The 21360-nt window shown below is 37.5% G+C and overlaps 1 protein-coding gene across 2 annotated transcripts in view; it reads right to left on the bottom strand.

The window, feature by feature from the left end:
• The window catches only part of Agbl1 (ATP/GTP binding protein-like 1), an 895108-nt gene that overhangs the window by 579308 nt on the left and 294440 nt on the right, over nt 1-21360 (bottom strand). The window lies entirely within an intron of this gene.

Here is a 21360-nt window from a genome sequence, read left to right as displayed (position 1 = left end):
CCCAACCTCATTGCCCATTTTGCACAGAAGAAAAAGCCCACTTAGAAGAAATTCCCAGCAGCTGCATATATATTCTCACTGAACTTTTCTGGGAAATGGAGAAAAAGGGATGAGGAGAAGGGGCATGGGACCATAAGTCATGTCTGAAGGGTGCTTCGGACCTTCCCATAGATGAAAGTGGTACTTCTAAGTCACACACTCCACCTACTGAAACAAGGAGACTGCACACTTCCTTCCTTCCAGCACATTATCACACAGCACCTCTACCACATCCAAAAAAAGGCTCTGTCAAACCCTTCTTATCTGGGGCCTTATGAAGAATAGAAAATCTGTATCCAAGGCCCTTACTATATACCACCCTAATCTGCTCCACTTGGGATGGCCACTACACATTCAAATCTTTCATCTGTGATGCCTATCTTCCATGTCCCTCCTATGTCTTCTGATGATCCTCACTAGCTCTCCCTGACATGGCCTCCCGACTCTATGCATCACAACTCCGATCCTACTCTTGAACTGGGGCTCGATTTGCTCATAATAGCCAATGCCTAACTGGCCTGCCACAGTCTCCACTCTTTCAACACCATCTTTATATGTGTGGTTCTCTTGGTCATTTCTGTAGCTTGATGTCTACTCCACATTCTAATCTCATAGACCCAAAAGGCTCCACATAGAGAGGAATAGGCTTAGGTATCCTCTGATCATTTTAGTGTTCAGTTCATATTTGGCAACCCGTACTGTACTGTACTGTACTGGCTACCATATCAGTCCCTGACAATGTGTGGGTGACTTAAAGATCTTTTTCCTAAGTACATTAGCTAGGAGGGAAAAAGAGAGAGAGAGAGAGATCTGTTAGCATCACAGATAACTCAGACTGAGGTAGAGGAGCCATGCAGTGAGAACAGAGAGGTGGGGAGGAAGTAGAATGACACAGGTCAGGCTGAGATCACAGGGTCATGATACTTGTCACTTATCCTATCACTGAAGAACAGGAACACTGGTGGACCTGAGATAAGAGCATAATAAAAGAACCAGCATTCCTGATGTCTACAAGGTACCTGCAGCAGTGAAAATCCATCTCAAATCACATGAGAAATCACTCAGGATGTCCAATACCAGCTTAATGTGCAGAAAATTGCTATAATTAACCAATTTAGCTGCACTCCATATGTTTTGATGTATAGTATTTTCATTGTCCTTTACTTAGAGACATTTTGAGATTCCAAGGTGAGTTTTTAATGAAGAATTAAGTTTCCAAATACTTTTATGATTGATATGAAACTAAATTGCCTTCTGCTCATAAAACCTGTTATTGATTCCTTGAAATTGCCTGAGGAGTCTTCCTTTGTGACCTAAACTATAGCTAGACTGTGCAACCATCTTCTATGCTTGTAGAATCCACTGAGTTCCAGCAAGATACAATTATGTAAATTACCCACTCCATAGAACTGTGTGTGCGTGGTAATTTTATCTGACTCCTTCTGTCTACAGAGGTATAGCAATGCATGATTTTACTTGTTGCCTTGTTGGAGACTGCTTTATCCCAGTGGGTAGGTCTCCTTAATTCTCTTTTATTTCAGGCTGTTATTTCTTCACATGCTTGCTTTTGCTTTATATCTGGGAACTTTTTCTTAGGGTCATTGTTATCTTCCATTAGCATGGCAAAGTTCATCATCAATCTTATAATTTCACTCAAAAATAGTTGACTTTTGTCCAATGATACTTATTGATATTACTAGCATTTATATATGCTTGCTTCAACCAACATATTGTGTGTTTATTAACTGATTTTCTTTGCTCCTTTATCCCTACTTTCTGACCTATGTTTAAACTGACAGAGTTTGATACATTCTGTCCCTTTTCTTTCCCTATTAAGTTCAAAATTATAGATTTTTGTGTCTGTATTTTAATCATTACCATAATTATAATAGTATAATAACTCCTCCAAGTAAAATTTAAAAATCTTGCACAGCACTTCTCCTCCAAATGTGAATCAGGAATCTGAATGCATCTGAAGGAGCAGTTAAATACACTCTGATCTTCTAGCTATTATCTGGAATTTATTTTATCATGTAAAATTACACATTTATTTAATAGCCAATTCTTAGTTTTGTTTTTGCATATAGCCATTATTGATTATTCCTTAGGCATTATTCACATCTTGGGGTAGCTATTTTCTCACTGAAGCACACCTATGAATATATCAAAGGTTGGGCTCACTATTCTCTTACAGATGTCACACCTTTCTGGGGACCATTTCCTTTCAGCCTAAATGCCTTTTTCCTTGAGTAGATTCTAGATATTTCTTTGTCTTCTGTTCTGCTTCAACTCAGTGTTTAGAGATAACTCTTTCTCTTGTTTGGTACCTGGAATGCACCCTGAAAGATGTTCTGCAAAATTCTCAGTGACTGTATTACCTACTACTAGTCCACCAATTCCTCCAGTCATCAGAAAATGTTGGAGAATCTCAATACATTTCTCCTTTCTCTATTCCTTCAGAGAACACATCTGTTCTCCTTACCATACACCCTTATTTGTTTATCATGTGGGTTTCTTTAACTCCATTAATTCTCTTTTCTTTGGAATTTAGTATCAAAATGGTCGGGTTTTTCTTTTAAGTTTGAGAAAAATTTTATTAGAGTTTAAAATAACCACAGAGCAGGCAAGCTGTCTGCTAGAAAACAATGGAGGAGAGAAGGGGAAAAAACAAACAAACAAACAAACAAACAAAAACATGTCATTTAAGCCAGCACCATGATCAGCCACATGATAGACGAGCAGCTACATGGTGGGGAGAGAACATTAGAAAAAGAGAAATGAAACTTAAAATGTTGAGAAGGCTAGACAAATGTAGGGGAAGTAAGATAGCTTAGAAAGGAGATGAGAATAAGAAATGAGAAATTATGCCTTTTGAAGTAATGCAGAAAAGCAGGCCAACTTATAAACCACCATGGCTGTGCCCTATAAAAGACTTAATTATTTTGTTGGTTGTTGCTGTTGTTGTTGTTGTTGCTGCTGCTGCTGCTGCCGCTGTTGAGACAGGGTCTTACTGCATACCATGGTTGGTTTAGAACTTAACTATGTAAACCAGGCTGGCATCAGGCTCATAGAGATCCACCTGCCTCTGCATCCAAAGGGCTGGTATTAAGCATGACCGAAACAAAGACAACACAAAAGATATGCAAACATGGAATAGTGAAAGCTTATGATGCCTCAACTCCAGACAAAGAACTATAGACAACTAGAGAGTGCTAAGAGCAGAAGAAATAGTCTTCCCCCAAGGAAAAACACACAAATTGATCTAATACCAAATTGTCACTCTGAAAACATCTATATACCTATGTATAAGTAACAATACAATCTCTCTAAACATGGATAGATAGATAGATAGATAGATAGATAGATAGATAGATAGATAGATAGATAGATAGATAAAGAGATGATAGATTGAAAGATAAATTTTATCCAAAAGCTAATTTTTCCAGCTTCTCCTTAAGTTCATAGTGAGTCCACCTTCCTAAAGATACTCCCTCAGCAAAGAGGTTGACCTGTCCCAATGGCAATATTAAGTTTTTAACCAGGCCAGAGATTCTGTCCTCCTGAACAGGAAGATTTTATTTACTATTGGTATATTCTTTAAAGAAATATACTACATATGTTTTAATTTCTAGGATTTTCTGTTTCTAATAAGTTCCCCAATCTTGCTCCTTTTCTGTCTTCTTTCATATGTTTATAATTGGAATTTTTCTTTCCCTTACCACTTTGAGCATCCTCAGTGTAGCAATTTTAAACTCTTCATATGAAATCTCATATTTCTGGAGCTTGGAGAGTCTTCTTATGAAATTTTCATATTCACCTTTTCACATACTCTGGTAGTTTTATTTCGAGACGCCTTTTGAAACTAGACTTTTCTTGGTTGCTGTTTTTGTGGTTTTCTTTCCCTCTGTGTACATAATCCATGCTTGTTTTCCTTCATCACCAGATGCCCTAGTCAAAAAGTATTTGAGGACTGTCTACCCACAGTGATATCAGTATGATGATGTCATTGTGATGGTCCTGGTTGTGTTTTTATCTTTCTGACTAAAGGCAATGTAAACCCACAGACTTCTTGAAGACCAAATCTCTAAGCACAAAATCAGCACTGTTTCCTTTGTGAGAAATAGATAGAATCCACTTTTAGCCTCTGACACCAAACAGTGAGTCTAGCTCTAGGCTTCCAACTCCTGTAGAACAGTTTCAATACTTCCAACCCAGTGATGTTAGCATTCTAGCTATAGTCCTTGAAGCAGGCATTGGATTACACCTTACTTAGTTCTCCAAATCCTAATGTGTTCCACACAAAGCTCATTTTAGGTCTTATTTTTTTATATATATAATATAGTTTACTATATTATTTATAACTCTTGGAGCCTTGTGTTTAAACATTAAATAAATAATATAAGATGACTTCTTCCTTATATTTCCTTGTAAATAGAGGAAGAGGAAAGGGAAGCTGGACATTGCATCCTATGGACAATACTCCCTGGACTCATCTAATTTTCCCCAGCCAGCTTCTTTCTTCTGCTATTAGACTTTTTACTTTCTTTAGAGAATGTTGCCTCCCAAGTTTCTATGCACATGGTTTAAGTGAGCATGATACATGTATAAGAACCTTGTATATTCCATCATCTCTCTCAACCAAACACAGTGGACAAACCCCGTCTTTACTTCACTTTACACATGAGGCAGTTCTGAGACCTGCCTCAGCCTCCTAGTAAATATGTTCAGTCAACAAAGCAATTCCTCATCAGTGAAATCTAACTTAGATCTATGAGGATGAGAAAAGTTGATTATCTAGAAATGCCATACCAAAACAAACCCCAGGAAGAATAAAGAATGGCCAAGGGACTGGGAAAATAACTCAGCTTTGATGAAGTTAGTCAATCCTTCAATAAAAGCCCATCTAAAGATCCCCTTTCTCTGAAATCCAGATTTACAGGAGCCCATATATTTTCTGCTCTGCCACAGATGGATGATGGTAAATAGATACACACTCACTGTGCAGATGTCCCAGTAAATCAGATCCTAATGGGCTTCCCTATGTGTAGATTCTAAAGTCAGTCGTGGTTAATAACTTAAGTAAGGTTAATGAGCCTCCTTATGTCTTAGTTTCCTGAGCTGTAAGCAAGAATTAAAAAGCAGGATTGACGTCATGAGATTCTGATACTTCATAAATGAATTAATCCTTTGAAACTGCCTGACTGACAACACACCTCTTATTTGTTGAATCTGTAATGCCTTTTCTCTCTCTAGCCTTAATCAAATTTTAGTCAGTTTGCTTAAAAGGCCAGTTTTCAGACATCATCTCAGATTCAAGTCCTCCTTAATTTAAGAAACACAGATGAATGAAGAAAGTTCGGGGAGGGGGAAGCTGTGCCACTGCTTTTGCTACATAAATTTCTGGAAGACAGCTAGAGATAAATCCTGAATGTAGCATATTAAATCAAGAACCTCAGTGACTTTATGGAAATCCTGCCAGCCCTGGAGACACAAAGCGCTGCAGGAATATCAGGTGTCTTCCTTCACAATGTACACAGAATCTACTCTGCTTTGATTCAAGTTCTTGGGAGGAAAAGAAAATGATATATTTTTTTGAGGAATTATGAAAGGGCACTGCAATCAGAGTCCTCCATTATGACAAGGATAAAATATCAATTTTTGTCAGGATAAAATGAAGCACAGATTGGCCCTGATAGGGGAAATTAAATTTCTAGCTTCCACTTGATTTGATATTTATCACTCCTTTACTTCAGAAATGTTCTGTCACAAAACATGAAAAAAAAATTTTTTTCACTCATCACACACCAAACAAACTTACAGGCTCTTAGAAAAGAGAAATGGCAAATAGCGGATATGATTGAGAGAAAAATCAAAGGGCAGAGTAAGAAAAGGGGGCAAAGAAAAGACCAGAAATATGAAGTTTCAAAGACAAAAAAGGGTGTAGAGAGGAGGTATAACCATGGATTCTAAGGAAGTAGTGAAAAATCCTATCAGCTACACTCTGCAGTCAGGCTACCCAGTCAGTATCAAACTACTGTTGCTGGCAGTTGCTAGGACAACCACATCCCTCCATCTTAGGCACCAAATACAGAGAGCAGCAGTGAATAGCAAAGTGCCCATCACTTCTTCATTGTCAGCTTTCCCCACCTTATGTTTTAGGACCAGAAAAAATATTTTCCAATCACACAAAACCAACATTTTTATGGAAAACATTCAGACAATCATAAATTGTCTTGAATAGCTGAATTGAGGCTGCCTAATATAAGAAATCAAGAGTGTGCTATGAATAATGAATCAAAATCGAACTTTTTTCCCAACTCTCTGAAAACCAATGGAGCTTTTGTTTCAATTGTCAACTGTCTCTTATAGAATAGAGATGTTTCTACCCTCATCTACCAGACCAGCTTTGAAAATTTAATTAAGTCAATGACACATGTATCAGTGACATAAATGAACAAGGCTCCTTTAGGTTGTCTAAACATTGGCATTACAAAAACAAACACAAAAGCAAGAAAAGGGTCCTGTACTAGCTTAACACAAGATCTGATATCTAGTTAGTGTGCTAACAAATTATTCAATATAAAGGAAGATCAGTGCTATTGAGTAGTCACTCCTCTAAGTAAAACAAAGAATAAGAAAAATAGTGGCAAATAGCCCCTGTCTTTAAAGAGATAATAAACAACATAAGGGACAGGTGGTGATGGTACTTGCCTTTAATCCCAATATTCACTCAGCAGTTAGAGTCTGACAGATCTCGGAGTTAGATAGAGATCAGCCTGGTCTGCAGAGTGAGTTCTGAGACAGCTAGGGCTTCACAGAGAAACCATGTGTTGAAAAAACAAACCAAACTAACAAACAAATAACTGTCATCATGCATTCTACTATAAAGTACTTTGCATTTATTTGGTGTGTGTGTGTGTGTGTGTGTGTGTGTGTGTGTGTGTGTGTACACATGCATGTGTATGGGTGTGAAATAGTACTTGCCTTAGGGATTTATTGCTTTGAAGAGATAACATACCACAGCAACTCTTATAGAAGAAAAAAATTAATTTGGGGATAGCTTAAAGTTTCAGAGGTTTAGTCCATTATCACCATGGAAGGAAGCATGGTAATATGCAGGCAGACATGGTGCTGGAAAGGAGCTGAGAGTTCTACATCTTGATCCACAGGCAGCAAAAGGAGACTGTGTGCCACACTCAGAGTAGCTTGAGCATAGGAGACCTCAAAGCCAATCCCTACAATGACACACTTTCCCCCACAAGGTCACACCCACTCCAGCAAGGCCACTTCCCTCAACAGTGCTATCCTCTATGGGCCAAGCATTCAAACACATGAGTCTATGGGACTATTCCTACCCAGTCCACCACAGTACTCCACATGCACGTAGAGAGCAAAGGACAGCTGCTAGGAGTCACTTCTCTCCTTGTTGCATATATTTTTGGGAATAGGCATGTAATTTTACTTACTTAGACATCTAGTTTGCCTACTATCATATACTTAAAGGAAGTTCTCTATAAATGTACAACACAAGTATTGTGAGATTTCAAATGGAGACCAAACATATTTTCAGATACAAAATCTGAAGGAAGATGTTCCAAACAGAGGTAGGGAGGGGAGCATTATTGTTCTAGGTTAAAGCTATATGAGTATAAGAAGACAGTGAACAACAGAACACCAGAATGGCTACAAATTCTAGGGCCAATCTATATAGGCTCAAATATTTATAAACTCAGTATCTTTGGCAATTATGAAATTACAATTATAATGCCTACTTCAGAGCATCATTGAAGTCACAAGTACAAGGTCTGCCAGGGAATAGGCATTCATATATGTAAATTATTATGATTCACGGTTGTCATGATATAAAAAGAGTTGGGTCATAAATTAAACAGAATCCAGAATTTCAAAGTGCATTTCATTTTTTCTATGAGGGAATCCCTTGATGGAAACTCCAGTGAAATCATACCATAATATAGAGATTCACTGGAAGAAATCAGCATGCTGGCATGAGGATAATGGGCTGGTAACTTATAAAGGTTTGGTTGGGATGTAATCGGCTTCACACCGCAGTAGAAGCAATAGGAACAGAAAAAGAAGACATTTATTTGGAAGAAATTGAAGAGAGGTTATGAAGGCAGGGTTCTGGTTATAAATACAAAGGGGGAAACCTGCTTTGATGACAAAGTTTGAGTCTCTATTGTGTGAACAGGCATAGCACCATGGAGAACAATTGAGGTGGTGACATGAGGAGGTAGATAGAGAAGGGAAAGGCAACCTATTTATCTATTTAGTTTCACACTGCTGGGACTGGAGCGCTCACAATAACCATGCAAGGTTAACAAACAGACATTTGCAAACACGAGCCAGTAATTTGGAAAAAGAGCTTGGCTTTACCTAATCATTTGAGATTCAGTTGCATACAGGCATGAACCTGGATGAACATACGACATAGTTGAGAGACTTTATAATTATGAAGACAGAAGTAACATGCATACAGAATCATTGGGAAGGGCAGTGGTTCTCAACCTTTATAATGCTGTGACCCTCTAATACAATTCCTCATGTGTAGTGACCCCCATAAAATTATTTTGCTGCTACTTCATATCTGTAAGTTTGCTATTGTTACATATCGTAATATAATATCTTGTATGTAGAGTATCTAGTATGTCACAGCCAAGGGGGTTGTGACACAGAGGTTGAGAACCAGTGGCCTAGGGAAACTGCAGTTGGGGAATGGGAAATAAAATACAAAGATGAAATAGAGACTGCCATACCCGGGGATCCATCCCATAATCAGCCTCCAAACGCTGACACCATTGCATACACTAGCAAGATTTTGCTGAAAGGACCCTGATATAGCTGTCTCTTGTGAGACTATGCAGGGGCCTAGCAAACACAGAAGTGAATGCTCACAGTCAGCTAGTGGATGGATCACAGGGCCCCCAATGGAGGAGCTAGAGAAAGTACCCAAGGAGCTAAAGGGAACTGCAACCCTATAGGTGGAACAACAATATGAACTAACCAATACCCCCTGCCCCCGAGCTCATGTCTCTAGCTGCATATGTATCAGAAGATGGTCTAGTCGGCCATCAGTGGAAAGAGAGGCCCATTGGTCGTGCAAACTTTATATGCCTCAGTACAAGGGAATGCCAGGGCTAAGATGTGGGAGTGGGTAGGTGGGGAAGTGGTGGGGAGGGGTGGGGGGGGACTTTTGGGATAGCATTGGAAATGTAAATGAAATAAATACCTAATTAAAAAAAATACAAAGATGACCATCATGGCCTTACATGATAAAAAGTGAGGCCTTCCTGAAGCTGAAACTGTAAGTGTTGTCCACAGAAGCATCATTAAGACTGCACAGGGGACCAGAATGGCATTGGATTATGGTGAAAAGGTTAACTCAGCAACTTAGAGAAATACACACAATATCAAAACATCTAAATATATAAAGCAATGTTTACCAATATGAAGGAAGAGACAGATATTTAATAGCAGTAGAAGACCTCTGTAAACATATACACTTTAATGGACAACTCATCAAATGGAATATTTCTATGGAAAAACATCAGAACTGATTAGCACTACAGACTCTGCTGAGTTCATGGATATGCCTTGAACATTCTCCCCAGAATGCACATTCTTTTCAGTTACACATAGTACATTCTGTAGTATGGCCCATGCATTAAGGTATAAAGCCATCTGAAGTTCAAGACTGAACTCATGTCAGCTCCCTTTTCATTGAAAAGAAATGAAATAAAATAACAGTAAGATAACAGGAAAGTTGCAGATGAGTTGATACTTAACAATGAGGAAATTAGGAATACTGAGCCAGTGCAATCAGAAGTCTAGGGATTGGCAGCAGTTACTTGTGTATTTGTTCATTTATCTAGCAGTATTTGGGATTGAACCCAAGGCCTTTTGCATGATAAACACGCATTCTACTATGGAGCTAAATCCAGGAAAGTCCTATCTAATTTTATTTTTCATTTTAATTATATAGAGGATGCTTATTTGACAAAGTACAATCAATAGAAACATTGTAGACTCTTTAAATATAAAGGCTAGGTTTGTGAAATACATACTTGTAATACCAGCACTAGAAATATATAGACAGGTGATCCTTAAAGTTCAATGCCCAGGCAGCCTAGCCTAATTGTCATGTTTCAGGCCAGTGATATGTCCTATACACAGGCATTTGCACACACACACATAAACACACATACACACACACACACACACTCACACACACACACACTCACACACACACATAAACACACATACACATCTATTTATATGTATGAATGTGTATATGTTCACATATATTCTTATATGTGTGCATATATACACATGTGTGTATATATGTGTGTGGATATATATGTGTATGTATGTGTGTACACATGTAGGTTATGGTCCACTTTACAATTTACCATAGTAAAATGTATGCAAATATATAAGAGAGCTAAAATTCTGCATTCACAGACCTATTCACAGTCAAAAAAAATATATGCATGAATGTAAAAATTCACAACTGCATAAAATATATATACTCTACCCAAGCCGAACCAAGTGAATAGCATGCTGTTGATAGGTAGCTTTAGCATTAACATGGCCAATTACCACATTATTCTATGCATCATATGAATTGTATATGGTGAAAATATGCAAGAATTGAAACTACTTTTCACTAAAATGCACAGTTTACTGGAGAGACAAGCTGTCCATATGGAAATGATGAGACCCACCTGGCATCTTAAGCAGATATTGACAGCCCTTAAGATTGCCTCAATAGCCACATAGGGGAATATAAAACCCTTACATTAACCAGCATACACTGACATTTATTTTATGCAGTTGTGAATCTTTACATTCATGTGCATCTTTTTGAATATGAATAGCTTTGTGGATACAGAATTTGAGCTTTTCCCTACATATTTGTATATGTTTTACTGTTGTAAATTATAAAGTGGACCATTACCTATGTGTATTATAAACATTCATGTCATCATATTTTGCTCCCATTTTCAACATATCTGGGCTATGTGGTTCATCTGAGGATTTTCATGTTTTGAGAAATAAGAAAAAATATCTATGTCTAAGTAGACTCACACAGTGCAATCTCGTGTGGCTTAGAGGCCATCTGAATACTGAAACATAACAACTGCAGAATTACCAAGCCAGAGAGGGACTAAGAATCAGAAATTTAAAATACCCGAGACAAATTAAGATGAAAAAAAAAATGACATAAGAGAACTTAATGGGATACAGGAATCAGCACCAAAATGAAAGGTTCTAAAAATAAACATGCCCATTATAAAAGAAAAAATATTCCAAATAAACAATTTAACTTCATAACTCAAGGAACTACACAAAAGATGAGACTAAGCCCAGTGTTATCAGATAAAGTCATAATGAAGATTCGGCCAGAAATAAAACAGAGAGATGAAAAATCAATAAAGAGGAAAGCTAGATTATCCTAAAACATAAACAAAATTGACAAACCATTAACTGTTGTATTAGGAAAACAAAAACTCAAATAAATGAAATGACAAATCAGAGTATACTGTAATAAATATCTTGAAAGTCTCTTACACTATTAAAAGCAATTGCCAATACATTGGATAATCTAGAAGAAAATGATACACTATTAGCAACATGAAACCTAGGGAAATAAAATCATGAGGAAACAGAAGGCTGGCCATGGTGCTGTAGACCTGTAGTCCTAGGACACAGATGGCGAAGGTGAGAGAAAGTATTTTGAAAGCTAACATGGGCTAAATAAGAACCTGTGTCAAAAACAGAGCAAAGAGTCCCAAGGAGAAGCAGAAAGAGAAGGAAGAATAAATACAAATATAGAACAGACCCATATAAAACAAGGAAATTGAATAAATGAGCCAAAAATCTCCCCCAAAGTAAAGCCCAGGAGAAGAGACACTTAAGACTCAGTTCTGACAATATGTATAAAAATAATTGAAACTGCTGTTATTCAATTCTTCTAAAAATTAGAAGTAGATATATATTCAAAGTTAACTTATGATAGTAGCATCATCCTGATACCAAAAGAGATCAAATTCCTAAGAGAGACAAAAAATATTATTTGCTGTCAAAATTCCCAAAGTTATGTTCTTTGCGTAAACAGAGAAAGGAGGCTCCCAAAATCATATGGAACCACAAATGCCCCGAAGAGATGAGGTAATCTTATAAAGCACAAAGCTAGAGGCAGCACACTAAGAATTCACAATCTCTTATAAAAACACGCAGCCCAAAGAGAACCTGCATCTGCTGTGACACTGCACCTGCATTTCAAAAGGAAAATTCTATAGAGCGATGGAAGAGAATAGAGATGTTGCTTACAAACCCATGCAAGCCCCATAGAGTAATGTGGCAAATGTGTCTGTAGCACAGAGGGAGAAAAGCGCCTTAAAGTCACAATGCTAAGGAGTTATCTACATGCAAAATGAAATTAGATCCTTTCTTGCAGTGTATAGGGGAGAAACATTCATATCTGCTAAAAGTTTAAAATTATGAAAAAGTCTTCTTGACACTGGCCTCATGACAGCAAGGTGTATTTTAAAGAGCTCTAAATCTAAAAGACAAATAGATTACTTCATACTAAAAGTTTCTGTGTAAGAAAATAAAGAGTAAACAAAATAAAAGGTTTAAACTATAAAGCAGGAGAAATACTTATAAAGCACATATTATATAAATTGCTAACATCCAAAATATACACACAAATAACAAAAAATGAATAGAAACATTTTAAAGTATAAGTTAAAAATTAGCTAAGGGCCTAAACAGATATTTTTCAAGAGGATTTATAAAAATGGCAACCACGCATATGAAAAGAAGTCAGTTTTGATAATTATCTGGGAAATTGACATTAAAAGCACAGTGAAATATAATTTTATATATTCATAATATATAAATATAATTTTATAATAGTCGAAATGGCTATTTACAGAGACAATAATAAATATTGGCAAGTAAAAAATAAACATGAAATACCTGCACCCATTTAGTAGGAATGTAAACCATATGACCATTGTGAAAAACAGAATAGTTGGCCCTCAACACCTTGAAAATAAAACTAGCTGTGTTTGTTGACCCCTCTTATGAGAACATGAACTGTATCTCATCTATACTCCCATGTTATAGAAGAAGATTCATAAAATCAAAGATACTGAAACAACCAAAGTATCTATTGATGAAAATGGGTAAAGAAACATGAGATACAAGATGTATAGAATGTTATTCAACCTTAAACTGAAAAAAAAATCTGTCATGCATGATATTATAGATAGAAGGGGAAGATGTCCCCAATGAAATAAAACATGAAAGAACCTGCTTGACTTTAATTATATGTGGAATTTTCCATATTTAATATTTTAATCATATAGTAAGGATGAAGGTAATTGTTATTCTAGTGAGGAATTTGGTCAAAGGATACAAAAGATGATTGAAGTAAAGGGAATAAGTTCTGAAGATCTATGGCACAGAATGGAGACGAGCCGATAATTTTGTACTTGAAGTTTACAAAAAGAGGTCATTTTAAATATTCTTATAACAGAAACTGCTATTTGAATTGGTAGTCATATTAACTAGATTGACCACAGTGATCATGTTTCACAATGTAGCCATATCTTAAAATATCAGGGTTTACATCTTAAATATATTACATGTAGTTTTGATTTAAATGTACTTTAAGGGAGCTAGTAGTGGATATATGCCAAGAGTTTAAGGAATGAAATGGGAAAGAAGAAATACTAGGGGGTAAATAATTTATGACTTAATGGATAGATTTCCAAAAGGAATACATGGGGCAGGGTAGGGAACAGAATGTCAGTTTTACTGTAAAGAAGCATATATGATGTTGGGGCAAAGATGCAACACCAAGAGAAGCTACCAAAAAGGTAAATTATAAGGAGATAAATCTAGCTGGTAAGGGCATAAAAGGAAGTAGAAAGCAGGCTGAGCACCACTGGGTGAGTTGCATTTTGTTAAGCAAAGGTCTGCTTTAACATTTGAGGTGGGGTGGGCCGCTCTTGGAGACAGACAAGAAATAAACAATAACTTGGGAGTTCAGTGTAAAAAAGTTTAGACAGAATAGTTTTTCAGTTTGGGGGAATAATGAATTGCAAGAAGTGGGCTATGAGTGCAAGCCCATTCCACTCTCCTGCCAATTCTATTATTCTCCGAACAACATCCATGGCAAATGTTCGTTCAGCCTTAACTTAATTATCTCAGAAGACATAGAATTCATTATCACGTAAATTAGCTAATTCTAGTTTGTACTGTTCAAATCGAAAGAGCGTTTTCTATAACCACTATACCTTAGTCCCATGTCTACCCTCTGGACCGAAGGGATTTAGGCAAATTCTCCTTTTAAATCAGCAGACTCCTGAAGATAAATGAAATTCCCAACTTGTTCCTTAGTTCTAACCAAAATATTCCCCACATCCTTAAATTCTCTCTCCCAGGCATTTAGAATGTGTTACATGCTCTTTCCTACCTCTTCCCTCCACCCACCTCAACAACAACTACAAGCAAATAAGGAATGCTGACAGACGGTCTTCCTTAAGGACGAGCGTCTCATTTGATTATCCAGTATCAATGAATTGTTCCTAAATACATACACACAAGTAGCATTATTCATTCTGAGCTGGTTATAGTTTTGGTTTATAAATATGTATGTATATATATATTTATATAATGTATAATATATTGTGTTTATAAATACATATGTGTATTTGTGTATTTTATATATATATATATATATATCCACACCCATTTTTGTACACAAACATTAATAAAAAACGACCTTGAATTTGAAAACTAGCAAGGGGGTTTATGGGAAGGCTTGGAGGGAAGAAAGGGAAATGAAAAAGATGTGATTATGTTATAATATCAAAAAGAAAGTAATACAATAAGAGATTAGGCTTCAAAGGGGCTTGAAAAATGGCTCAGTGGATTAAAATCCTTGCTGAGCAATTTTAAGAGCCTGGGTTCAAACCTCATAAACCTACTTTAAAACCTAGGCACTGTGGCACACTCCTATAGCTCTAGTTTTGAAGAGGCAGTGGAACCCCAAAACTAGCTGACCAAATCAGTAATCAATCTAACCAAATCAGTAAATTCGAAGATCACTGCAAGACCCTACTCCAAAACATAAAGTGGAAAGCAATGGTGGCTAATGTTTGTTGACAACTTGAAACATTTGCTAAAAGGGAACTACAATTGAGAAATTGCTTCCAATAGATTGGTCTGGGTCTGCCTGTGCTGGGGGTCATATTCTTGATTGCCAAGTGGTAGAGGGCTTGGTGGTACCATCACTAGGCAGATAAACCTGGGCTGTGTGAGGATAGCTGATAGAACTGAGCAAGGCAAAGAGGTCAAGGACAGCACAAGAAGACCCACAGAGACAACTAACCTAGGAACATGGGGGATCACAGAGCCTGGAACACTACTAACCAGGAAGCATACAGAAGCTGGACCTAGATCCCACACATCTATAGCAAATGTGAGGTTTGGTGTTCATGCAGTTCCCTTAACAAGTGGAGTGAATTGTATCTTGGGTATTCTAAGCTTCTGGTCTAATAACACTTATCAATGAATGCATATTATGTATGTTCTTTTGTTATTGGGTTACCACAGGATGATATCCTCCAGATCCATCCATTTGCCTAAGAATTTCATAAATTCATTGTTTTTAGTAGCTGCATAGTACTCCGTTGTATAAATGTACCACATTTACTGTATCCATTCCTCTTTTGAGGGACATCTCGGTTCTTTCCAGCTCCTGCCTATTATAAGTAAGGCTGCTATGAACACAGTGGAGCATGTGTCCTTATTACATGTTGGAACATCTTCTGGGTATATGCCCATGAGTGGTATTAGTGGCTCCTCGGGTAGTACTATGTCCAATTTTCTGAGGAAACACCAGACTGATTTTCAGAGTGGTTGTACCAGCTTGCAATCCCACCAGCAATGGAGAAGTGTTCCTCTTTCTCCACATCCTCGCCAGCATCTGCTGTCACCTGAATTTTTGATCTTAGCCATTCTGACTGGTGTGACATGGAATCTCAGAGTTGTTTTGATTTGCATTTCCCTGATGACTAAGGATGTTGAATATTTTTTAGGTGCTTCTCAGCCATTCAGTGTTGCTCAGTTGAGAATTCTTTGTTTAGCTCTGTACCCCATTTTTAATAGGGCTATTTGGTTCTCTGGAATCTAACTTCTTGAGTTCTTTGTATATATTGGATATTAGCCCTCTATCAGATTTAGGATGGGTAAAGATCATTTCCCAATCTGTTTGTTACCTTTTTTTTCTTATTGACAGTGTCCTTTGCCTTATAGAAGCTTTCCAATTTTATTATATCCCATTTACCAATACTTGGTCTTAGAGCATAAGCTATTGGTGTTTTGTTCAGGAAATTTCCCCCTGTGCCCATGTGCTCAAGGCTCTTCCCCACTTACTTTTCTTTTTGTTTCGGTGTCTCTGGTTTTATATGGATGTCCTTGATCCACTTGAACTTTAGCTTAGTACAAGGAGATAAGAATGGATCAATTCACAGTCTTCTACATGATAACAGCCAGTTGAGATAGCACCATTTATTGAAAACACTGTCTTTTTTTCCACTGGATGGTTTTAGCCCCCTTGACAAAGATCAAGTGACCATATGTGTGTGGGTTTATTTCTAGGTCTTCAATTCTATTCCATTGGTCTACCTCTCTGTCACTATACCAGTACCATGCCATTTTTACCACAATTGCTCTGTAGTATAGCTTGAGGTCAGGGATGGTAATTCTACCAGAAGTTCTTTTATTGTGGAGAATAGTTTTTGCTATCCTAGGTTTTTTGTTATTCCAGATGAATTTGCAAATTTCCCTTTCTAACTCAGTGAAGAATTGAGTTGGAATTTTGATGGGGATTGTATTGAATCTGGAGATTGCTTTCAGCAAAATAGCCATTTTTACTATATTAATCCCGTCAATCCATGAGCTTCAGAGATATTTCCATCTTCTGAGATCTTTGATTTCTTTCTTCAGAGACTTGAAGTATTTATCATACAGATCTTTCACTTGCTTAGAGTCACACAAGGTATTTCATATTATTTGTGACTATTGTGAAGAGTGTTGTTTCCCTAATTTCTTTCCCAGCCTGTTCATCCTTTGTGTAGAGAAAGGCCACTAATTTGTTTGAGTTACTTTTAAATCTAGCTACTTCCCTGAAGTTTTTTTTTTTTTAATCAGGTTTAGGAGTTCTCTGGTGGAATTTTGGGAGTCACTTATGTATACTATCATATCATCTGCAAATAGTGATATTTTGACTTCTTACTTTCTAATTTGTATACCTTTGATCTCTTTTTGTTGTCTAAATGTTCTGACTAGGACTTCAAGTGCTATATTGAATAGGTAGGGAGAGAGTGGGCAGCCTTGTCTAGAGCTCCCTGGGACTAAGCCACCAACCAAAGAAAACAATGATGGTATTCATGGCTCCAGCTGCAAAAATAGCTGAGGATGGCCTAGTTGATCATTAATGGGAGGAGAGGCCCTTGGTCCTGTGAGGGTTCTATGCCCAAATATAGGGGAATACCAGGGCCAGGAAGTGGGAGTGGGTGTGTTGGTGAGCAGATGGAGGTGGAGGGGATAGGGGGCTTTGGGAGATAGCATTTGGAACGTAAATGAAGAAAATACCTAATAAAATGCCTTAAAATAAATAAATAAAATTTAAAAAATTTAAATAAATTAAAAAGAAAAAGTGGAATGAGGACTGTCTCAGTCTATTTCCTGCCATTGGATCCCATTCCCAACTACTGGGACTGCCTGGATGGGCTTCAGTGGGAAAGGATGTGTCTAGACCTGCTGAAAAAGATGTCCCATATATCCAGAAGATGTCCCAACTGGTAAGAAGGACACATGCTCAACTATGTTCATAGCAGCCTTATTTATAATAGCCAGAAGCTGGAAAGAACCCAGATGCTCCTCAACAGAGGAATGGATACAGAAAATGTGGTACATTTACACAATGGAGTACTACTCAGCTATTAAAAAGAATGAATTTATGAAATTCCTAGGCAAATGGATGGACCTGGAGGGCATCATCCTGAGTGAGGTAACACAATCACAAAGGAACTCACACAATATGTACTCACTGATAAGTAGATATTAGCCCAAAACTTAGGATCCCCAAGATATAAGATACAATTTGCTAAACACATGAAACTCAAGAAGAATGAAGACCAAAGTGTGGACACTGTGCCCCTTCTTAGAATTGGGAACAAAACACCCATGAAAGGAGTTACAGAGACAAAGTCTGGAGCTGTGACGAAAGGATGGACCATCTAGAGACTGCCATATCCAGGGATCCACCCCATAATCAGCTTCCAAACGCTGACACCATTGCATACACTAGCAAGATTTTGCTGAAAGGACCCAGATATAGCTGTCTCTTGTGAGACTATGCTGGGGCCTAGCAAACACAGAAGTGGATGCTCACAGTCAGCTAATGGATGGATCACAGGGCCCCCAATGGAGGAGCTAGAGAAAGTACCCAAGGAGCTAAAGGGATCTGCAACCCTATAGGTGAAACAACATTATGAACTAACCAGTACCCCGGAGCTCTTGACTCTAGCTGCATATGTATCAAAAGATGGCCTAGTCGGCCATCACTGGAATGAGAGGCCCATTGGACACACAAACTTTTTATGCCCCAGTACAAGGGAACGCCAGGGCCAAAAAAAAAAAAAAAAAGGGGGGGGAAATGGGTGGGTAGGGGAGTAGGGGGGAGGGTATGTGGGACTTTTGGGATAGCATTGGAAATGTAATTGAGGAAAATACGTAATAAAAAATATTAAAAATTAAAAAAAAACACAATCAACTTAGTTTTATTCCAACGTTGCAAGAATGTTTCAACATATGCAATTCTAATAAACATAACATAGCACCTAAATATATTAGGGATAGAAATCACATGATTATCTCAAATATATGCAGAAAAGACCTGTGACAAAGCTCAATATCCCTGTATGATGAAGCCACAAAGATATTAAGAATATGTGCTGGATCTTTATTTATTTGTTGTCAACTTTACACAAGCTAAAATCACTACAGTCATCTAGGAAGGGTGAAAAATTGCTCCTATCAAAATGGGCCATAGGCAACTCAATCAAGTATTTTCTTGATTGATGATTGGTATAGGAAGACCCAGCATACTGTGGGTGGTATAACCCCAGGTAGGTGGTTCTGGGTTTTATAAAGAAGAAAACAGAGCAAGCCATGGGAAGCAAGCCAGTAAACAACATCTTTCCATGGTCTCTACTTCTGTTCCTGCTTGAGTTCCTGTCCTGATTTCTCTTAAAAAATGGACTTTAACATGGAAGTTGTAACTCAAATAAACTCATTCCTTCTCAAAAAAAAAAAAAAAAGATGTCCCAGGGCAGGGTAGTACCCAATGGGGCTCCCCTTCTCTGCAGAGAATGGATAGAGGCAATGGAGGGGGGTGCGGGGAGGGACTTGTAAAGGTGAGACTGGGAAATGAGGAGGAAGAGAGCTGTGATAAGATGTAAAGTGAGTAAAAGAATTAAATTGAACAATAAAATAAGGTTATAGCTATGATTAAAGAAGAAGGAGGAGGTGGAGGAGGAAGAAGAAAAAAAGGTAACTCTATGTGAGTCTGTGAGGAAGCTTTTAGGTAACATTCCTTCTTGATTTCTGTTCTGACTTATCTAAGTAATCACCTAGAAGAGTAAGACAAATAAACTCATTGCTCCTCAGTTTGCTTTTGATCGTGTTTAGTCATTATAACAACAAACAGAGGTCAGGCTAGAATGCCAATGTTGACCTCATCTTCCACATCCAGAAGTACACACATAAACATGGAAACAAATTAAAAAAAAAAAAGCAGCCTTCAAGACTAAAATGAAAAGTATAAAGAGAAAATAAGATAAGAGTTCATGACTATGTGGTTGACCTCATCTTCCACATCCAGAAGTACACACATAAACATGGAAACAAATTAAAAAAAAAAAAAAGCAGCCTTCAAGACTAAAATGAAAAGTATAAAGAGAAAATAAGATAAGAGTTCATGACTATGTGGTGTGGAACAAGCATAGGACCATTGTAGGAGTCAGATGAATCAAGTCCCAAGTAGGAATATGCCAAAAGCTTATCCCTGTCATGTTCCACAGAAGCCCAATAGATACAAATGCCAGAGACCTCACCAAAAGGAACTCGTCTTCCTACCTTGTGAAAAGTTGGCCTTAACTTCTGCTGTGACTTAAAATCTTGCTCATGAGAATTATTAGTCTCCTTCTTGCATGTTCTGGTCTAAGTCTCAGGGTGAAATCCCTGTGGATCATTAGATTCATGGGACACAGTATCTGGCTTAAATCTTTCAGACCCACTTTAGGACATTCATGTGGATTCCAGCCCAAGATAAACAAGCTGGCCTTTTCAAAAGTAGAATATAGATATAACATGTTGTTTCTCAAGATATAAACTCAAAGTTTGAATATTAATTAACTATCCATGAAAGCCTTTCATTCACTGGCTTATTTCTCCGCAGTCCACCTAGACATGAAACCATGTAGAATAATCCATGTTATCCCACCAATCCCCTTTCCTGCAGAACTTCTAAAAGTCCTACTTTGGTGATTTTATTCTTATCAGTCTCTGTATTTCTCATTTCCATTCCATCCCCCTCACAGCTTCAACAAAAATCTATCCCTCTGCTGCTGTGTTTTCCATCAATCTAGCTCTTGTTTACCATAAATTAGCATTTTCAGTATCTGTGCTTTGATTTAAAATACAGAATACCGTTCTGTTGACTGCATGTGAAGTGCCCACATTCAGCTTAGCTGCCAAGGGTGCTGTTCACTCAAAGCTAGTGCTGAAAAAGAAACAGGCAGACAGTGGCTGCTCCTAAGAGCACTTCATTAACAGCTTATGACTAGAATGTTTGGGACGTGGAAACAGATAGACGCCATTATTCTGGGTAAATTCAGGAGTGAGCTTTCAAAATAATTTACTGAAGACCAATAAACAAGACCTACAAGAGATGTCCCTGTGGGGAAATGATGTGCAGGTTCAATGTTGATGAGGAACCAATTCTCATGTCATTCAACTGCTAGACTCAGTACCTCAGCAGGGCAATTTCTATTTGTATTTAAAACACACTAACACATGTTTTGAAATGATAATTACATATATGTGTGTAAATGTATGATTCATCAGCATACATTATGTGTGTGTGTATTTATACACACACACATATATATATACATATACACATATATACATATTAACTATAAGGTTTCTAAGCTTTGG

The sequence above is a fragment of the Mus musculus genome, chromosome 7, assembly GCF_000001635.26.
Source record: "Mus musculus strain C57BL/6J chromosome 7, GRCm38.p6 C57BL/6J".
Lineage (NCBI taxonomy): Eukaryota > Metazoa > Chordata > Mammalia > Rodentia > Muridae > Mus > Mus musculus.
Note: the sequence above shows the minus strand (reverse complement) of the source record. Positions and strands in the feature narration are given on the sequence as shown.